General features: G+C 42.5%; 1 protein-coding gene across 2 annotated transcripts in view; it reads right to left on the bottom strand.

Moving 5' to 3' along the window:
- Positions 1-18,193, bottom strand: part of LOC124612264 (irregular chiasm C-roughest protein) — a 1,966,673-nt gene that overhangs the window by 1,275,597 nt on the left and 672,883 nt on the right. The gene's annotated exons all lie outside the window — the stretch shown is intronic.

Raw genomic sequence — 18,193 nt, 5'->3', positions numbered from 1 at the left:
CTAAGTATTTTACGGTCGTTACCGGTTCCAATGATTTACCACCTATGGCATAATCGTACTGGAATGGATTTCTGCCCCTATGTATGCGCATTATATTACATTTATCTACGTTTAGGGAAAGCTGCCAGCTGTCGCACCATGCATTAATCCTCTGCAGGTCCTCCTGGAGTACGTACGAGTCTTCTGATGTTGCTACTTTCTTGTAGACAACCGTGTCATCTGCAAATAGCCTCACGGAGCTACCGATGTTGTCAACTAAGTCATTTATGTATATTGTAAACAATAAAGGTCCTATCACTCTTCCCTGCGGTACTCCCGAAATTACCTCTACATCTGCAGATTTTGAACCGTTAAGAATGACATGTTGTATTCTTTCTTCTAGGAAATCCTGAATCCAATCACAAACCTGGTCCGATATTCCGTAAGCTCGTATTTTTTTCACTAAACGTAAGTGCGGAACCGTATCAAATGCCTTCCTGAAGTCCAGGAATACGGCATCAATCTGCTCGCCAGTGTCTACGGCACTGTGAATTTCTTGGGCAAATAGGGTGAGCTGAGTTTCACATGATCTCTGTTTGCGGAATCCATGTTGGTTATGATGAAGGAGATTTGTATTATCTAAGAACGTCATAATACGAGAACACAAAACATGTTCCATTATTCTACAACAGATTGACGTAAGCGAAATAGGCCTATAATTATTCGCATCTGATTTATGACCCTTCTTGAAAATGGGAACGACCTGCGCTTTCTTCCAGTCGCTAGGTACTTTACGTTCTTCCAGCGATCTACGATAAATTGCTGATAGAAAGGGGGCAAGTTCTTTAGCATAATCACTGTAGAATCTTAAGGGTATCTCGTCTGGTCCGGATGCTTCTCCGCTACTAAGTGATAGCAGTTGTTTTTCAATTCCGATATCGTTTATTTCAATATTTTCCATTTTGGCGTCCGTGCGACGGCTGAAGTCAGGGACCGTGTTACGATTTTCCGCAGTGAAACAGTTTCGGAACACTGAATTCAGTATTTCTGCCTTTCTTCGGTCGTCCTCTGTTTCGGTGCCATCGTGGTCAACGAGTGACTGAATAGGGGATTTAGATCCGCTTACCGATTTTACATATGACCAAAACTTTTTAGGGTTCTTAAGGTATAAAAGGCGTTTTCATATAAGAATGATAAATTGCTTACATTAACGCTTAATACATCGTTTTAGCGTGGCGCACCTACAATTATAATAAATCACAGTTTATAAAATCAAAGTGGGCGCTTACAACGATCAGCATTTCACTTTAAAAGGTGTGTGTTAGTGGGATCTTTCATTTTCAGACTGTATATGTTATCCGTTTTGTGAACTGTAATATTTATTTTACTACAGTCTTTCAGATCTTGCACCAACCAGTCTCAATACAACAAATATACCGGGTGTCTATCCTAAGAGTCGTCAGGCGCATTTTCTCTGGTGTTTCTGCAGATATTTACTTTTACGTTTTTGCAATGCGTTGCTGGAGTCAGCCCAAACAAGTATCACTCATCACGTCTTTCATGCGACGCTCAGCGTCGACGGAAAGCGTCGCTTTCTTTACCGTTACAAACAAAATTACATTTACATGCCCATTCGATAGTGTGGACTCAGATTCGTCTAGTGCGATGTTCGTTGTATCGATATGCACTCATAGGAACGGTAAAATACGAAGAATGACAGCAGCCTCTCTGCTTGCGCTGATCGCTACCGCCGCGTGGCAGCGCTGCTCAATGGCTGCTGGAGTACTGTTTGTTCCTCCTGTTTCACTGTTCCTGAGAGTGCAAATTTCCTTAAGAGGAAAACGTAGTGCCGAAGCCACAAAAACTTGACTGTGGAGCAATGGAAGAAAGTCGTTTGGTCGGGGTATTTTGTTTCACACTGTTCCAACTTCTGGCTCAGTTTAAGTCCCAAGAGAGATGCATGTGGAGGGGGGAGGGGGGGAGGGGGTTCGGTGATGATTTGTGCTGCCATATCGCGGGAGATTCATGGACCTCATCGTTACTCGGCAAATTCACATTACTGTCAAGGATTATGTGACTATTTTGGTTGATTAGATCCAACCCACACTACAATGTTTGTTCCCCCATAGTGATGCCGTATTCCAAGACGACACAACTCCTGTCCACACAGCTCACACCGTCCAGGGTTGGTTTTGTGCCCACGAGGATGCATTTCCGCATCCTCCCTGGCCACTGCACTCACAATATCTCAATATTATTGAGTCTTTGTGATCTACCTTGGAGAGAAACGTGTATGATTATGGTCCACCTCCATCATTGTTCCCTGAACCCGATACTGTTTTACAGGAAGAAAGGTATAAGAGTCCACGAAAAACCATATAGGACCTGTATTTATCCATTCTGTGATGACTGAAGGTGTTTTAAATGCCAGCGGTACGCCCACACCACATTAGGTATGATAACGCGTTGTGATTCTTGCCAACCCTCAATAGGCGTGTCGTATGTGACTACTTTTCCATCTACCTTTGCGTCAGATCACGTTACTAACTTCGTTGTCTTGGACATTACATACGTCTATTCCGCATATCATTAAGACATCGGGTCGTACTGTATCACTACCGATGAGAGCAACCGATATTTCATTACATACCCAAGCAGCTTACACCTTAGGGCTATGATTGTGAACACAGGTCTGCAAACTGTGACTGTGCGAGCGTGTAAATGAGAGGAATGCTGTTTGTTTAACTTGTTTCCCTTAGCGCGAGGAAAGACACTGTTTGTATTATTTTTTCCTTTGTGGAGGATCCATCCATTTATTTCTTGCTTTACTTGATTTCAGGTGGTCTATGGATTGTGCCTGTGAACTTACTATTCGTGTCGGATTTGTTGTTGACAACAGAAACAACCTGTGACTATACGCATTTACCTGACTGGAATGCTCTCTGGAGCTGGTTAGTTCGCATTAGAGCTAGCTCTCCACTAAGCAGCTGAAAAGTGCCCTATTTTGAACACAGCTTGCAGTTTTCTAGAAATCCTTGCCATTTCCAAATCGCTTGCATGCTAGGTTATTTCTCGCTAATTATGTAAGAAATTTGGGGATTAATAAAAGTACAAAATTTGAACACCTAAGCTTAAATTATATGAGTAAAGGTTTTTTGTGGGTACAACAGAAACAGGGCAAACATTTTGCATGCCGGTTTCATCAATAATTTGAATATATTTATCATTCTGAGGCTGACAGCAGGGAAAATCGGTATAAAAAATTGTTACTGATATCATAAAACACTGTGATTAGCGGTAGGGCGCCTTGTGTAATATACATGTCTCTTTATTAACCCGGTGTTTAATGGATTATAAATGACTGCGTTGTGCGGGCGAATGTGCAGATGATGATGTCTGGTTCGTGGAGCGCTCAATTCTGCGGTCATCAGCGTCCGTACCAAGTGCCAGTTTTTACACAGTCCAGCCACTGTCGCGAATGATGCAGATGATGATGATGATGATGATGATGATGATGATGAAATGATGAGAACAACACAAACACCGAGTCCCCGGGCACAGAGAATCCTCAGCCCGGCCGGGATTCGAACCCGGGACCCCGTGATATCTAATGTGAAGAGCAGTGAACTTGAGACAGAGCAACAGGAAACGCTTCCGCCAAGCAGGTCGGCGACCGGCGGATGGCACGGCGGCCTGGGTGGCAAAGATTCTTGGAAGTAAGATCGATCCGGAGCTCACAAGGGACGGCAAGTATTGTCCTCCCACACGACTGTTTGCGCTGAAGCCCGGCCAAGGGCGGTATGGCCCCGTGTGCGGGGGTTGGGGACACCTTTTCGTGTTTTCTGACTTCTTTTGTAGATGAGCGCATGCCGCTCCTAGAAAGCGCAGGCCACTGGAAACAAATCTAGCCTAGCAGCGGTCCTCTTTGACTTTCTCCAACCTCGCTGTGAGTCTATAAATATTGACGAGAGAAAGTGCGGTTGGTATAGAGATGAGTGACGTGTGATCTCGGTGTCGAAATGAATGCTTTTTGGTAGTAGGGGAGAGTTTCATGGTGTCGCTGCAGGCTGGAAAACACGCGTTAGTTTTGGCGGGATTCCCTGTTGGACGAAATCCTCATGATTGAGCCACAGTGATTCGTAATTTTGCGACTGGCGACAGTCACTTTTTGGCAGCAAGGAAAATAGAGGGCGTGAGTGAACGCCACAAGAGAGGCACTCGCCATCAGGTCACAGGAGTGTCCGGTTCGACTCGGCGGTTGGACACGAAAGTGTCCGATTCGACATTCTGGTAGGACACGAGGATGTCCTGATCGACTTGGCGAAGCAGCGCGGTAGAAGCTGCCATATCTTGGAGTTTCCAAGAAGATCACCCGTCTCATTTCCTTTTGCACTGGTGATGAATGTGTCGTCGTCTGCATTTTAACCACCAGCTTCCAGTCAGTTTCCTATCGAGAGTTATGTGAGTAAATAGTTGTCAGTTATCATGAACGCCTATGAGCGAGTAACCTTCATGCAAATTCGGATAGATATAACTGTCACAGGTTCAAAAATGGTTCGTATGATTCTAAGCACTATGGGACTTAGCGTCTGAGGCTCAGTCCCCTAGACTTAGAACTACTTAAACCTAACCAACCTAAAGACATCACACACACCCATGCCCTAGGCAGGATTCGAACCTGCGACCGTAGCAGCAGCGCGGTTCCGGACTGAAGCAACTAGAACCGTTTGGCCACATCGGCCGGCCAATTGTCACAGGTTTCCTTCTATTGACTTTATGAATAAATGGGTATATTCTGTTCGACCTCTTCACATACTTTTATCTGTGACCAGGAAGGTACTAGCAAGAAGTCAAAATCATAGCCAACATGTTACTCCAGTCAGATAGCATTAGCCAGAGTGAGATATTTATTTTGCCATTTCTCGACTTTAAAAGCTATGCCTAGGGCTGTATTTCTCGCGTTATCCGTTTAACTTTGCGCAGCCAATATTTAGAGATTAATTCGTAAAGAGCTGGCTGGCTTGGCCACAATTAGATATGGTGGTTAAAGGCAAATTATACACCGCGGGGTTTTGCAAAACATATTTTTTGAATATATTAAAACCGAACTATCAGCACTTCCTAGAATATCCTAATTTCAGCTCATGGACGCACCAAGGAGGGCAAGACAACGTTATGATGTGATCGTTGAAGGTTCCGCATCATAGAAATCTGCATAGTTGGATAAACAATTGGAGAAAGAGGAAAGCCAAACATCCATACCAACTGGGATCTCTGTCACACCCTCACAATCAGAAAAGATATCTATGTGCGGCAGAGAAATATCGGTTCGAGATTATAAAATGTTTGCATGCATGAATAAACAGTGTGCGGCGTCGCTCAAACACAGATATTAAAAGATCTAGTGATATCGTGGTTGATGCAGTGCGGTTCGCTTTTTCGCTGAAGCGGTGGAATTTGCAGCCATCAAATATTTAAAATGCAGTGGCCACGAGGTTTCATTTCCGCCATACCCGCCGACGGTAAATGATGCAAACGCTTGTCGGGCCTCTCTGCACTCGTAGCTGCGCAGGTGGGTCGTGCATCGGGAGCGTGGATGCAGGGCAGCGACGGAGCGGGTGCCGAAGCAGCTATCGCCTTCCCCAGGCCCTTTGCATGACTTTCATACTCTTTAATCACTAGTCAATGATATTTGAAACATGACTTTATGGTTCCTTGACTATTCGATTGCACTGAATTTTGAAGTGAAATGAGATGTAATTAACGGGGTGGACACTTCGGTGCGCTAATATGAATTAACTTACGCTGGCCTGAAGCAAACAGATTGTCAGTCATTTTTATTTTCGTTTCAGTTAGCATCCTACTATTGGTTTCCAGCTGATCTGGCTTACCTTCAGATGGAAATAATTTATTGGAAGTGAATATGTTATGCATTTCGTAGTCTACAGCAGTTACTTAACGTAAAAGTAACATGTTGTTGTTGTTGTTGTTGTTGTGGTCTTCAGTCCTGCGACTGGTTTGATGCAGCTCTCCATGCTACTCTATCCTGTGCAAGCTTCTTCATCTCCCAGTACCTACAGCAGCCTACATCCTTCTGAATCTGCTTAGTGTACTCATCTCTTGGTCTCCCTCTACGATTTTTACCCTCCACGCAGCCCTCCAGTACTAAACTGGTGATCTCTTGATGCCTCAGAACATGTCCTACCAACCGATCCCTTCTTCTAGTCAAGTGTGCCACAAACTCCTCCCAAATTCTATTCAATACTTCCTCATGAGTTACGTGATCTACCGGTCTAATCTTCAGCATTCTTCTGTAGCACCACATTTACAACGCTTCTATTCTCTTCTTGTCTAAACTATTTATCGTCCACGTTTCACATCCATACAAGGCTACACTCCATACAAATACTTTCAGAAACGATTTTCTGACACTTAAATCTATACTCGATGTTAACAAATTTCTCTTCTGCAGAAACGCTTTCCTTATCATTGCCAGTCTACATTTTATATGCCCTCTACTTCGACCATCATCAGTTATTTTGCTCACCAAATAGCAGAACTCCTTTATTACTTTAAGTGTCTCATTTCCTAATCTAATTCCCTCAGCATCATCCGACTTTATTCGATTACATTCCATTATCCTCGATTTGCTTTTGTTGATGTTCATCTTATATCTTCCTTTCAAGACACTGTCCATTCCATTCAACTGCTCTTCCAAGTTCTTCGCTGTCTCTGACAGAATTACAATGTCATCGGCGAACTTCAATGTTTTTTGTTTAATATTACCAATCGCGCTCTATCAGGGGTATGAGAAAAGGGAATAATTACTGTCCGCTAACGTCGTACGCAGCCAACGGCGAGAGCTCCCCTTTGGTCTGGAGAGCACCAGTGACCGCAGGAGCGCGTCTACTCTCCGCTGTGGGCCCACCCCGAGCTGCTGCTGTTTAATTAAGTGCAGATGCATTATGCCTCTAATTAGAAATGTCTTAACGTTACTGCGGGAACGCGGAGAGCGCGCCAACAGATGTGCAAGAGCCGCCACCACCCTAGAGAGAGAGAGAGAGAGAGAGAGAGAGAGAGAGAGAGAGAGAGATGGAGTTTTGGGGCAGTATTTTTGAGGGCAGGCGCGTATTAGCGACGCTTAATGAAGCAGTCGCCAAGATTGCAGATGCAAATTAACAGTGGGTGGGGGGTTGGTGTTATACGTTAAGTGAGAGCACGTCTCTCACACGGCAAGACGCACTCCGGCAAGGAGGCGTGCAGTGCGGCTGGAGGACGTCTGCAGAGTACAGCCAGGCAGCAGGCAGCGCCTCATGAATATTTACAGGTCGGTACGCCGGCTGTGCGGGCAGCGTCGAGCCAACACATTTCGCGCTGCAGCGGCCGCGCGCCCGGCGCTGCCCAAGTCACCGCGCCGCCGCCAGCCGCAGGCTCGAAGTGCGGGGTGCGGGGTCCACGAACTGTCGTTGCCAAATACATGCTGATCATTGCCCCGCCCCCCCCCCCCCGTCCTTCTCTGAGCCTCCTCTCCCTCCAACGAAGAAAAAGGTAAATCCATGACTGTCTACAGGATGAATCAGAACTCAGCCGACAAAATTCCGGAGGATATTTTGGAACATTTTCTTAGTACTTTTGTACAACGGATCCTTTGTCGCCGGCCGCGGTGACCGAGCGGTTCTAGGCGCTTGAGTCCGGAACCGCGCGACTACTGCGGTCACAGGTTCGAATCCTGCCTTGGGCATGGATATGTGTGATGTCCTTAGGTTAGTTAGGTTTAAGTAGCTATGTCCTAGGGGACTGATGACCTCCGATGTTGACTCCCATAGTCCTCAGAGCCATTTGAACCATTTGATCCTTTGTCGCCGGCCAGGGTGGTCGAGCGGTTCTAGACGCTTGAGTCCGGAACCGCGTGACTGCTAGGTTCGAATCCTGCCTTGGGCATGGATATGTGTGATGTCCTTAGGTTAGTTAGGTTCAAGTAGTTCTAAGTTCTACGGGACTGATGACCTGACATGTTAAGTTCTATAGTGCTGAGAGCCATTTGAACCATTTTTTGATCCTTTGTCTTCGCTGGCTTGCTTCAGAGTAAATTAATTTAGATACAGAATACACAGCAGCAACCAATAATTATATTATTAAGAAAGCACTGTTACCGATTTCGAGCGGTGGCGGTGGTCGAGGTGGTGTCAAGACATATACATCTACATCATACTCCCCAAGCCACATAATGGCGCGTGACGGAGGGTACTTTTGTACCACTAACTCAGCCCTCCAGCACTGTTCCACTCGCGAATAGCACGTGGCAAGAATGATTGTTGGTACGCCCCCGAACTGGCTTTAATTTCTTGAATTTTCTTCTCGTGGTCAATACGCGAGAGGTATGTGGGTGAAAATAATATGTTGGCTGACTCTTCCTGGAAAGTGCTCTCTAAAAATTTCAATAGAGAATCTCTCCGTGAGCCGACCGCTGTGACCCAGCGGTTCTAGGCGCTTCAGTCCGGAACCGCACTGTTGCTACGGTCGCAGGTTCGAATCCTGCCTCGGGCATGGATGTGTGTGACGTCCTTAGGTTAGTTAGGTTTAAGTAGTTCTAAGTCTAGGGGACTGATGACCTCAGATGTTAAGTCCCATGGTGATCAGAGCCATTTGAACCATTTTTGTTTCTCTCCGTGATGCGCAACGCCTCTGTTGTAACGTCTGCCAGTGGAGATTGTTGAGCATCACTGCAGCGGTCTCGGGCCGGCTAAACAATCCCGTGACGAAACGCGCCGTTCTTCATTGGATCTTATCTATCTCTTGTATCAGTTCTACGTGGTAGGAATCCCACATAGATGAAAAATACTCGAGAATAAGTTGGACGGGCGTCTTATAAGCCACATCCTTCGTGGACGAGTTACGTTTCCTTAAGATTCTTCCTATGATTCTGAGGTTGGCATCTGCTTTTCCCACTATTTATGTGGCCATTCCATTTAAGGTGGTTGTGGACGGCTGCACCTAGACATTTTACTGTAGATGCTGTTTCCACCGGTTTGTCATCAACAGTGTAACTGTGCAGTAGTAGATTTCGTTTACTACGTGCAGCAATATATTACTTCTATTTAAATTGAGGTTCAGGTGCCAGAGCCTACAACATTCCTCAATTCTCTGGACGTCATTCTACAGATCGTTTCTATCTTCTGGCGTTGCTACGTTGTTATAGACAACTGCATCATCTGAAAACAGCCTTAAAGACCATCCGACACTTTCTACTAGCTCATTGGTATATATTGTAAACAGTAACGGTCCTATCACACTTCCCTTAGGTACGCAAGGTGCTCTGGACTGGCGGTTAGAGGACAGTGAATGTTGGGTGTGGCGATAACCGTGACAGTTTGGTTACACTATTTGTTACAGTTAGGTTTCATTAATCCGTTTTGGTCACCCCACACGTTGTTAACAACTAATTGTAGTTCGGACCAGTTTTGGTGTGCGGTGCACCAAAGAGGGTCCTTGTATATTTTAATATTATTGTATATCGCGTTTTCTAGTGCTATATGATAAATCTCTATTGTTTATTTTTACAATAACATCATTCTGTTTAGCGTTACAAATCAATAATTTTCGAATAAAACCTGAATTCAACAACGTAAATTTCAATTTTATTATAATTACTGTTACTTTTAAGTAACTGATTAAAAGCTAACTATGCAGAACAAAACTGTTCTGTAGGATACCCAGCTCTTTATATATACTTACTCAGTTTCTAGATGGTTCACCACTTCAGGATTTTAGGAGAGTTTAGTAAGAAACAACTGCATATGTAAAGAAAGCGTTCGTTACGAGGTAATGCCTGACAGGTACGCAACACACCTAACATACAGGTTTTGCGGTACGAGGATAACTGACCAAAGCTACTAGGATAACTACCGTATTGTACGGTTACTTACGATAGCCTACGTGGTTTACAACTCTACTCACGGTACCTTTTGTTGACAGCAGTAACACCCATTTTACTCTTAACCCTCATTCTTACATTCAGTACCGCACGACTCTGTCTCGCGTTTGTTTTTCTGGCAATCTTACTTGGACGTTAGCAGTATTAGACAGCAGTACGGATAGGTTTTCTGATGAAAGATTGGTTTACATGCACCTCGTGTATGGGTTCACTTAATGCAATGGAAATGGATGAGCGGCAAAATGACATTACTGCAGCAATCGACATCGCAATACTTTCCATCTGTGGGTTGTATTACTGTTTTTTACTGCTGACGACAAGGTTTTTTTCACTGTTTTGTGAAGGTATTGCCGTAGGAACAAAGGTGATTGAGATAACAAACCAAATTAATCGTAATTATATTACTAATCAGTAAAACGCCACAGGAACAATGTATACCTTACACCAAGTTCCTCACAGAATATCCCTGAGAAACCTCCAAAATTTTGTCAGTGGAGCTAGGGCTCGTCCTATATAACTGGCTGCAGGCTAATGATAAAATTAAGTGACACTCCTTTAAGATGTCAACACACCTTTAAGACTGCATTAAGAGAGCAGGAAAGACAAATCGTGTACTTATCGGCGGTGACCATAAGGCTAAGCAACATTAAACTGTAACGAAGGATAGCAGAGAGTATTTTGCTCATATGTATGTAGTCTTTGCCTTCAGACGAAATAAAATACGAGTGCTACTTGTATGATGAATTGGACACAGCGTTTTCCTGGATGGTAGTTGTAGACAGTCTGCCGTACTCTTGAGAATTTCCTCTGACTCGGACGGAGGGACGAATGTCACCATGAAACCGGATCACTGCCAGAGTTTATGTGCCGTATTCTGGATGAGGTTCTCGAAGGAGCCATCACGAACACCATATTCCGCCCGATGGCTCTCTGACATTGGTTTGAGCAGTACAGACTTCTACGGCAACGAGTAAAGGTTAGCGTTTGACGACTCGTTGACAACACGGCCATTAGAGGTGCATCACGAACACCATATTCCGCCCGATAACTCTCTGCCTTTGCTTTGAGCAATATATGTGTCAACAGAAACGAGGGATGGTTAACGTTTGACGGCTCGTTGACAGCACGGAGATTAGACGCGCATTATTAGTTCCGTTGCACGAGAAAGGGGAAAGAAATCGAACGCGTTCTTTGTTGACGAAACCATATGCCACTTGTTGAAAGTCATTTAAGTAAATCCAAAGAATAGTAGTCGAGTGAGCCACTGACCAAAGTTCCCTCGATTACACGTCAAAATATCCGTAGAGAGTACGTCCTCTGTTATATAACGCTAGTAATGCCCTACTGTATGCTCATCTTATCTCGATAGATTCGTTATCGCACAAAGCAACATGCAGGTCTTCATAACTGTGCTACCCGCATGTAATCGTCTTGCTGTTGAAAGTCCAACAATTGCGAGCGGTTTTACTTCGTTTCTAAGTATCTCTCTCTTCTCACTTAATTGAACAGCGTAAATAGTAGCACGCAATGCTTTCTCAAAAACAGGTATTCTCGAATCAGTTTGTAATGCTGGTGATGAAAATTACTTTCATTTTGTTCTATCAGTCAGGATTTTTTTGAAATACTTTTTTTTTTTTTGGATTTGAGTAACCAATGAGGGGAGACTGTGGAATGCTTGCACTGATGTATCTGTAAATTCACATCTCTTACTTTATTGCTAAATCTTACTGAAATTTTGATCACATACTACAGGGATGAGAATTTTGAATTTATTCGTAAATTATTACTTTGCTGTACTTTCGTTATTTTCAGAGAAATTCTTTATTATTTTTCTCTATAATACAGTAATCTGCACTAATAAATGCACATTTAAGTGCAGTAAATTTCTGTTAAATTATTTCAATTATTTTCTGTCGTTTTTTGGACTGAATATGTTTTAAAGACAAGTTTTCCGTATCTCATTAACCATTAAACTGTTTATACTGTGCAGAGTAAAGCTCTGTTCCGCTAAAATGTTGCTTTTGTTTAAAGGAATAAGTGAGCCAAATTTCAGCGAAATTCTTCCAATTGTTTCTGATATATTTTTAATTAAAGGACGAAAATTTTAGGTAGCATAAAAATCAATTACATTTTGAATCAAAGTTTGCTATCAGTTGCATCAGAATTTTCTTGACAGCAACACAGTTTTGATATGAAATGTGTGATGTGCAAACCAAACCTACTCTCTTTCTGTCGTTCACCAAATTCACATTTCCTTCACGAACAGAGCACTTGCAGGTTTTTCTGAATAATTTCTGTTGATTTGCTTCTCATGGCACAATACCAGTTTGGGACAAGCTAATATTTGCTTCTGCGGACCTAACCCTCAGCTCAACACCATTTTACCTCGTTATATTGGTAATATGAGACTTACTCTACTTTTAAACCACAAAATGGCGTGTGCAACTACACAAAAAGTGCAGGCTTCTAGAGCTACAGTTTCAATGTTTACAGACAAAAATGAGCAAGGTAATTGTTCCTCCAATGGAAATCTTAAACCGTGTCGTGACATATTACACTGTTTAGGGTTTGAACTTTTTTATATCATTCGTATTTCGAATTTCAGAGTAAAAAATGAGGTAACTATATTAATTATGTGCACATTGCAATAGGCACATATAAGTATTTTGTGATTTTTTTCATGATTTCTGCCAATGTCTTCCTGTAAAATAATATTTCTATCAAGTTCCATATTTTTATAATTAATGTTTTATTTCTTAGGCATATACTAATAACAAAAAATAGTTCTCTTAGCAATATTCAATAGTCGAGTTTTCTCATCTTTCATTTCCTCGCAGAACCATCTTCTTAACTGTCCCTCTTCAACATCCAACAATATTAGGCCACCATGCTTTCCTTAACTCTTCCTACGCACCTCTTTTCCATCTTAGTAATGTCTGTACAGCGGGCAGGGAGAAGGAAGAAGTTTGCCGCATCCGGCTTACGACGACAATGTACAGGAGGTTGAGCGGCCAGGACTTGTAATTGGGCATTCAGGGCTGCCATTAAATGACAGAACAGAAAATTAGGTAAAGTAAAGAGTATATATTTCAATACACGGAATACAAAGGGTCGGAAGTTACCAGTTGTAGGCCAGTCTAGGAGAATAAACAACTAAATAAGTGGACAACGGATGGGGAGGCGGCTCAAGTTAATTGATGTCGGTGGCTGGTCATGGAACGCAGAGCCAGAGACCCTGCCTCCTAAGAGAGACATCTGTTCTGGCCGAGGTCTGTATCATAAAAAGAGAGGAGCAACTGTGTGCTGCACTGCAGAATCCTCCAGAGTCCACACACGTGACCTGCATCCCACGCACACTATTGGCTAAAACCAGTGGTGTGAATTCGCTAGCAGTTTCAGGAGGGGGCTCAAGGCGTCCCTTGTCACCGGCTTTAACTGGACACAACTGCCTCTGATCTGAAAGACAGGCATCTTGTGTAACGTATTCAGGGAAGCAGTCAATACGTGAGTGTAGGAAGTGGGCATATAGACTCATGTTACAATTCAACGTTCAGAAATTTTCCAGCATGGTTGTGACAATGTTCTTAAATTCTGGTCCTTCTTTATTCTCTAGAAACTTTTGAGCTACAGACACGAAGACAGTCAATGCGTCTTCTGCTCTGAAATTCATTGCAATATAAAATTTGTGATATTTCATAGATTTGTGAATGTCAGGTCTAACAAAAATCTCAGCTTTCATTGTCTCACGGCTGATATTCCATAAAAATGTACCTGTAGCAGGATAAAACTCGTGGAAAAGACACAAAACTGCTTCATCAAGCCAAATTTCATATGTAGTAGTAGAAGCATTATTTTTCGTGGTCTACAAGCGGTTCATGCAAGATGTTTTTAGTCCCAGGCTCGAAATGTTTCCCATTTTCTCTAACCTTTAACCTCCACTTTTTTTGCTTTCCGGCTGCCTTGTTCACACAAAAAGCAAAACATGATCGTGCACCCAGGTTGCTGCCCTAATAAAATTCCTGTAACTAAAAATGAACTGAATTCCATTAAGAAAAAAATCGAACTTGCTACAAAAAATAAAGATCAGTTTTGAAATCAGTATAAACAGCTAATAATAACACATATTCATTTTAAATCATTTAATATTAAAAAGAAGTCATTTAACTACTTTCTTTCACATGCTGGAAGGACTTTCATGGACATTGGAGGGAAAGAAGCTCAGACCGCAAACATGGAGAAGCCATTATAGTATTTGTTGCTTGTAATAGCGTTTGGAACCTTTTTTCCTCTTTTTAAGCTGCTCACCTCTGCTGATTTGGGATAAACCCATTGTACAGCTCAATGGGTTGTTTTAGCTCAATAGCTCCTCTCCAATGAAACAATTTCCCCCCCACAGAAAACATTTCGCTTCTCTGGTCTAACGTTGTGAGATGACATTGCTGTGCACGCACCCCTCCGGAAACGCATTCCATTTCTCTCTTGTTTCTCGTCTCACTTTGTTGCCATCTCTTCATTGCATTTTGTACGTCTCCCACCGTTACTTCTCCGCTATCCCAGCGGCTTAATCCTCTATATGTAACGAATTAAAACAGCGCTTGAAGGACTAATACCCACTACAAACGTAATCCTTTTATTGTGGTAGAAAAATCTAATTAAAACCTCCCTTTCAGCCCCACCGCTCGCAATGGTGATGGCTTAGGATGCCATTTCCCGCAGAGCGTACCTTCATCCTAAACACCTGTTACCATCCCTGCTCTCTGCAGAGAGCCTGACAGATGAAACGCGGATTAAGCAGCGTCGCAGCTTATACATAATAGCAGGGTAACAGCTGTCAATAGTTGAGATTCCGACCATGTTTTCTGATGAGCAAATTGAGTAGAACAGACACAGAAGACAATGTGGGACGTAAGGATATACAATCGATGAAGACTATGACGCTGATATCATTACTGGTGCCAAGTGTCGGCCCATAGAAATTAGCTATGGGGAAATTAAGGTTTAAACTCACAATCAAATATCAGCAATTCACCATACTCAAATGACACCATTGTTCGATAATTTAGTTATAGTGTATATGAACAACTAACTTCAGCTCCTCATTTAGGTGGAATTTTCAGGCCCTCTGCAACTTCTCCACTGGCCCATACAGATAAAATTCCAACAGTTCCACGTCTGAATTACACAGTGGGTGACGAACGAACTCCAAACGAAATGTGACAGATATTTCTCCTAACTGGACCCTTAACAAGGGAAACAGGCTTGCTGCCACAGCTTTAAGCCTACGGTTTTTGTTAAGAAGAGTATGATCCTAGACTATATGTCTACAAGCGCTCAGACTGATCCCTTGAGTATGAAAATCCAACAACAAAGCTCCTTGAACATCCCATAATATGTTCACGAGTTAGCATAATTTTCACGTGCTGCATAACTCTCGATATTCTTCTTACCAAGAGATCATTATATTTCCACTCCATAGATGCCTGGTTTGTATCGGGAGTGTAGTGTGTGGCGATAGTCCATACACAAAGTTTGGGGTATCACCTCTGCTCTTCGATACCTTAATCCATTAAGTTTTCAAACGCTACTCTAATTTTCTAGATACTCTGAGCACTGATTAGATTCTTTGATAAAACAGTCGGCACCTGTTTTTTTAAATATCGGTTTGTCCTGAACAATATCGTTCTATTTTCTGCGAAAAAGACTGAATCTATCTGCTGAGGTTCGCAGACAAAACCGCCGGTCATTCCGGAAAAAAAAGAGACTCAGCATTTTATTGTATTTCAAGCAACTAGCGTGTTTATTCAGCAAGGTTCATGTGTATTTTCATCTATATCACTCATACATGTTGCTACGATCTGTACTGTTATTTTCCAACACTCCCAATGTTTCCTTGTGAATTTCGCTTGGGATATGTTCCACACAAATTTTTTCAACCTCTTGAGGGCACCAGAAGACCCCAGAGAAACATCTCAACAGAGGAAACGACGTATAGAATTCGTTGAAGAAGTAGAGGAAATGGTGGAAAATGTCGCTGCCTAGCGATCCAGAAAATTTTAATACCTTTCACTTTTCTGTTCGTCAGTTAATAAAAAAAATGGTTCAAATGGCTCTGAGCACTATGGGACTTAACATCTGTGGTCATCAGTCCCCTAGAACTTAGAACTACTTAAACCTAACTAACCTAAGGACATCACACACATCCATGCCCGAAGCAGGATTCGAACCTGCGACCGTAGCAGTCGCGCGGTTCCGGACTGAGCGCCTTAACCGCGAGACCACCGCGGCCGGCCGTCAGTTAATACCCCCGTCTATTAAGTACGTCATAGAGCGCTACGAAATCAGTTCTGCACTGGTTTTTAATGGTGTCACGAGTTATTACTTGAAAATCAGTTGCCAACAATTGCTAATGTGATACACTATTCTCGAAGTCCTAAACACGTAAATAATATCTGCAGGGCCCAAATTAATTCTTAACGAGTACACATTCCGTTTTCGAGAGCAGGGGAAGACAACCGACAAACGCTAATGACGATCGTAGTTTCTATGTTTTCTACGTTCCTTAGTCGCTTCTACATTCTTAGTGATGTGGTTCGTGTAATGCAACGAAATGAAAGGCTATTTGTATTGTGCCATACGTGTTTAGTTTGTTTTTATTCAGTGGTCTGTAATACATGCGTATTATATTAGAGTTTTTTTGTTGTTAGGTGAGAAACGACTTTTTATAGCTCAAGTTTCGTGAGATTAAATTACTATTTGTTTCTGCTTACGATTTATTGTCTTGTTAGTGCGTGTGTGGCCTCCTGGGGTTGTAGTAGGTGATCTGCATAAGCAGGATGTCCAGTTTTTAGTATTTTTCAAACACATTTACAGTTAACATCCCACTCTTCTGTTCGCTACATTTTGATTTGGTCTGTTTACTGAATGTAGTATTGCCCACGTTCGGTCTGTGTGTCTATGATCGTCTTTTGTTTGTGTTGCGGTGTCTGCAGGTAGTACAATAAATAAGTAAGTAATACACCACATACAGACACGACAACAACAGAAACAGAGCGACAGTTTTCAACACCAAGCGCAATAGACACGCAAAATCAAAACATAGTGAACAGAAAAGTGAGATGTTTATTCGACATGTGTTTGAAAACCAGACTCCTGGGTACGCAGACTAACCCGAACGGCACATTTGCACTAACATATAGATCTCAAGCAGAAAGCAATAGTAATTTATCATCATGAGACTTGTGCTACAAAAAATGATTTCTCTCCTAACAACGAGAGAATAACAAAAATCTAATGTAATAACAGAGCTTTAATTATTAAACAAGGTGAACCTTGTAGGGGTGTTGCAGGATAAGTTGTGCTGAGAAATAATTCTTAAAAAAAATCGATTTGTTGTGCCGTTTCCGAGTTGATTATCATTGAAGTTAGTCAACCGCGCTCGCAAATTCAAGCGATCCGCCAGAGATCGTGTCGCTAGAAATGCTCTTCGTTCGGTTTCCTAAGCCCGAACTAGATAGCGATATAAAAGTTGGACATGGAACAGTATTAAGGATCTAACACGAGCCAAAGACTGAGCAGACTCGTGCCCTATCATCTACGCTATGAGAAGAACTGACGCTAGTTGTGTGCTAATTAACTCGGAAACGGGGCAAGATGTCGAATTTTTTTGAACAGTTATTTCGTAGCACAACGAACACTGCAACACCCTTACAAACTTTTTGTACTATTTCTGACCATCCTCTGTACCGCAACTATTATACAGAAAAACAAACATGTATTGCAGATTACTGTAGAATCTCTCCTAATAAAAAGAACCGAAATTCGTACGTCTCAGCACAAACATCATTCCAAATACTTAAATTATGTACACGAATCACATCTTCAAGGCAACTAACGATGCTCACAAGACATCAGTACTTACCAGAGGAATTAAATATTCCATAAATAAGGAATACACTAGGAAACAAACACACTCTTGTAGTACCCTGCCTCGATAAACTTGCGTGTCCTTCCTTTTTGCATCACGGTAGCACATTTTAGTCCCTCAGCCAAGAGAAGATCCGCGACAGTCAAAAGTTAGCTTGGCATCGCGAGTCTGTCACATAAATCCCGTATCTCGATATTGTTTCCATTTCTCCGGCAACGTCTCACTGTTGACGCAGTATTAGGCAGCTTTGGCTTTCAGTCGTTGTCGCAGCAACCAATTGAACTTACGAAGTGTATTAGGCCTATGTGCGTTACTCCGTCTCTTCCCAGTAAGTACCATAAGAAACAAAAAAATGA

Source organism: Schistocerca americana, chromosome 4, assembly GCF_021461395.2.
Source record: "Schistocerca americana isolate TAMUIC-IGC-003095 chromosome 4, iqSchAmer2.1, whole genome shotgun sequence".
Lineage (NCBI taxonomy): Eukaryota > Metazoa > Arthropoda > Insecta > Orthoptera > Acrididae > Schistocerca > Schistocerca americana.
The sequence above is the reverse complement of the archived record's forward strand: the minus strand, read 5'-3'. Positions and strand labels throughout refer to the sequence as shown.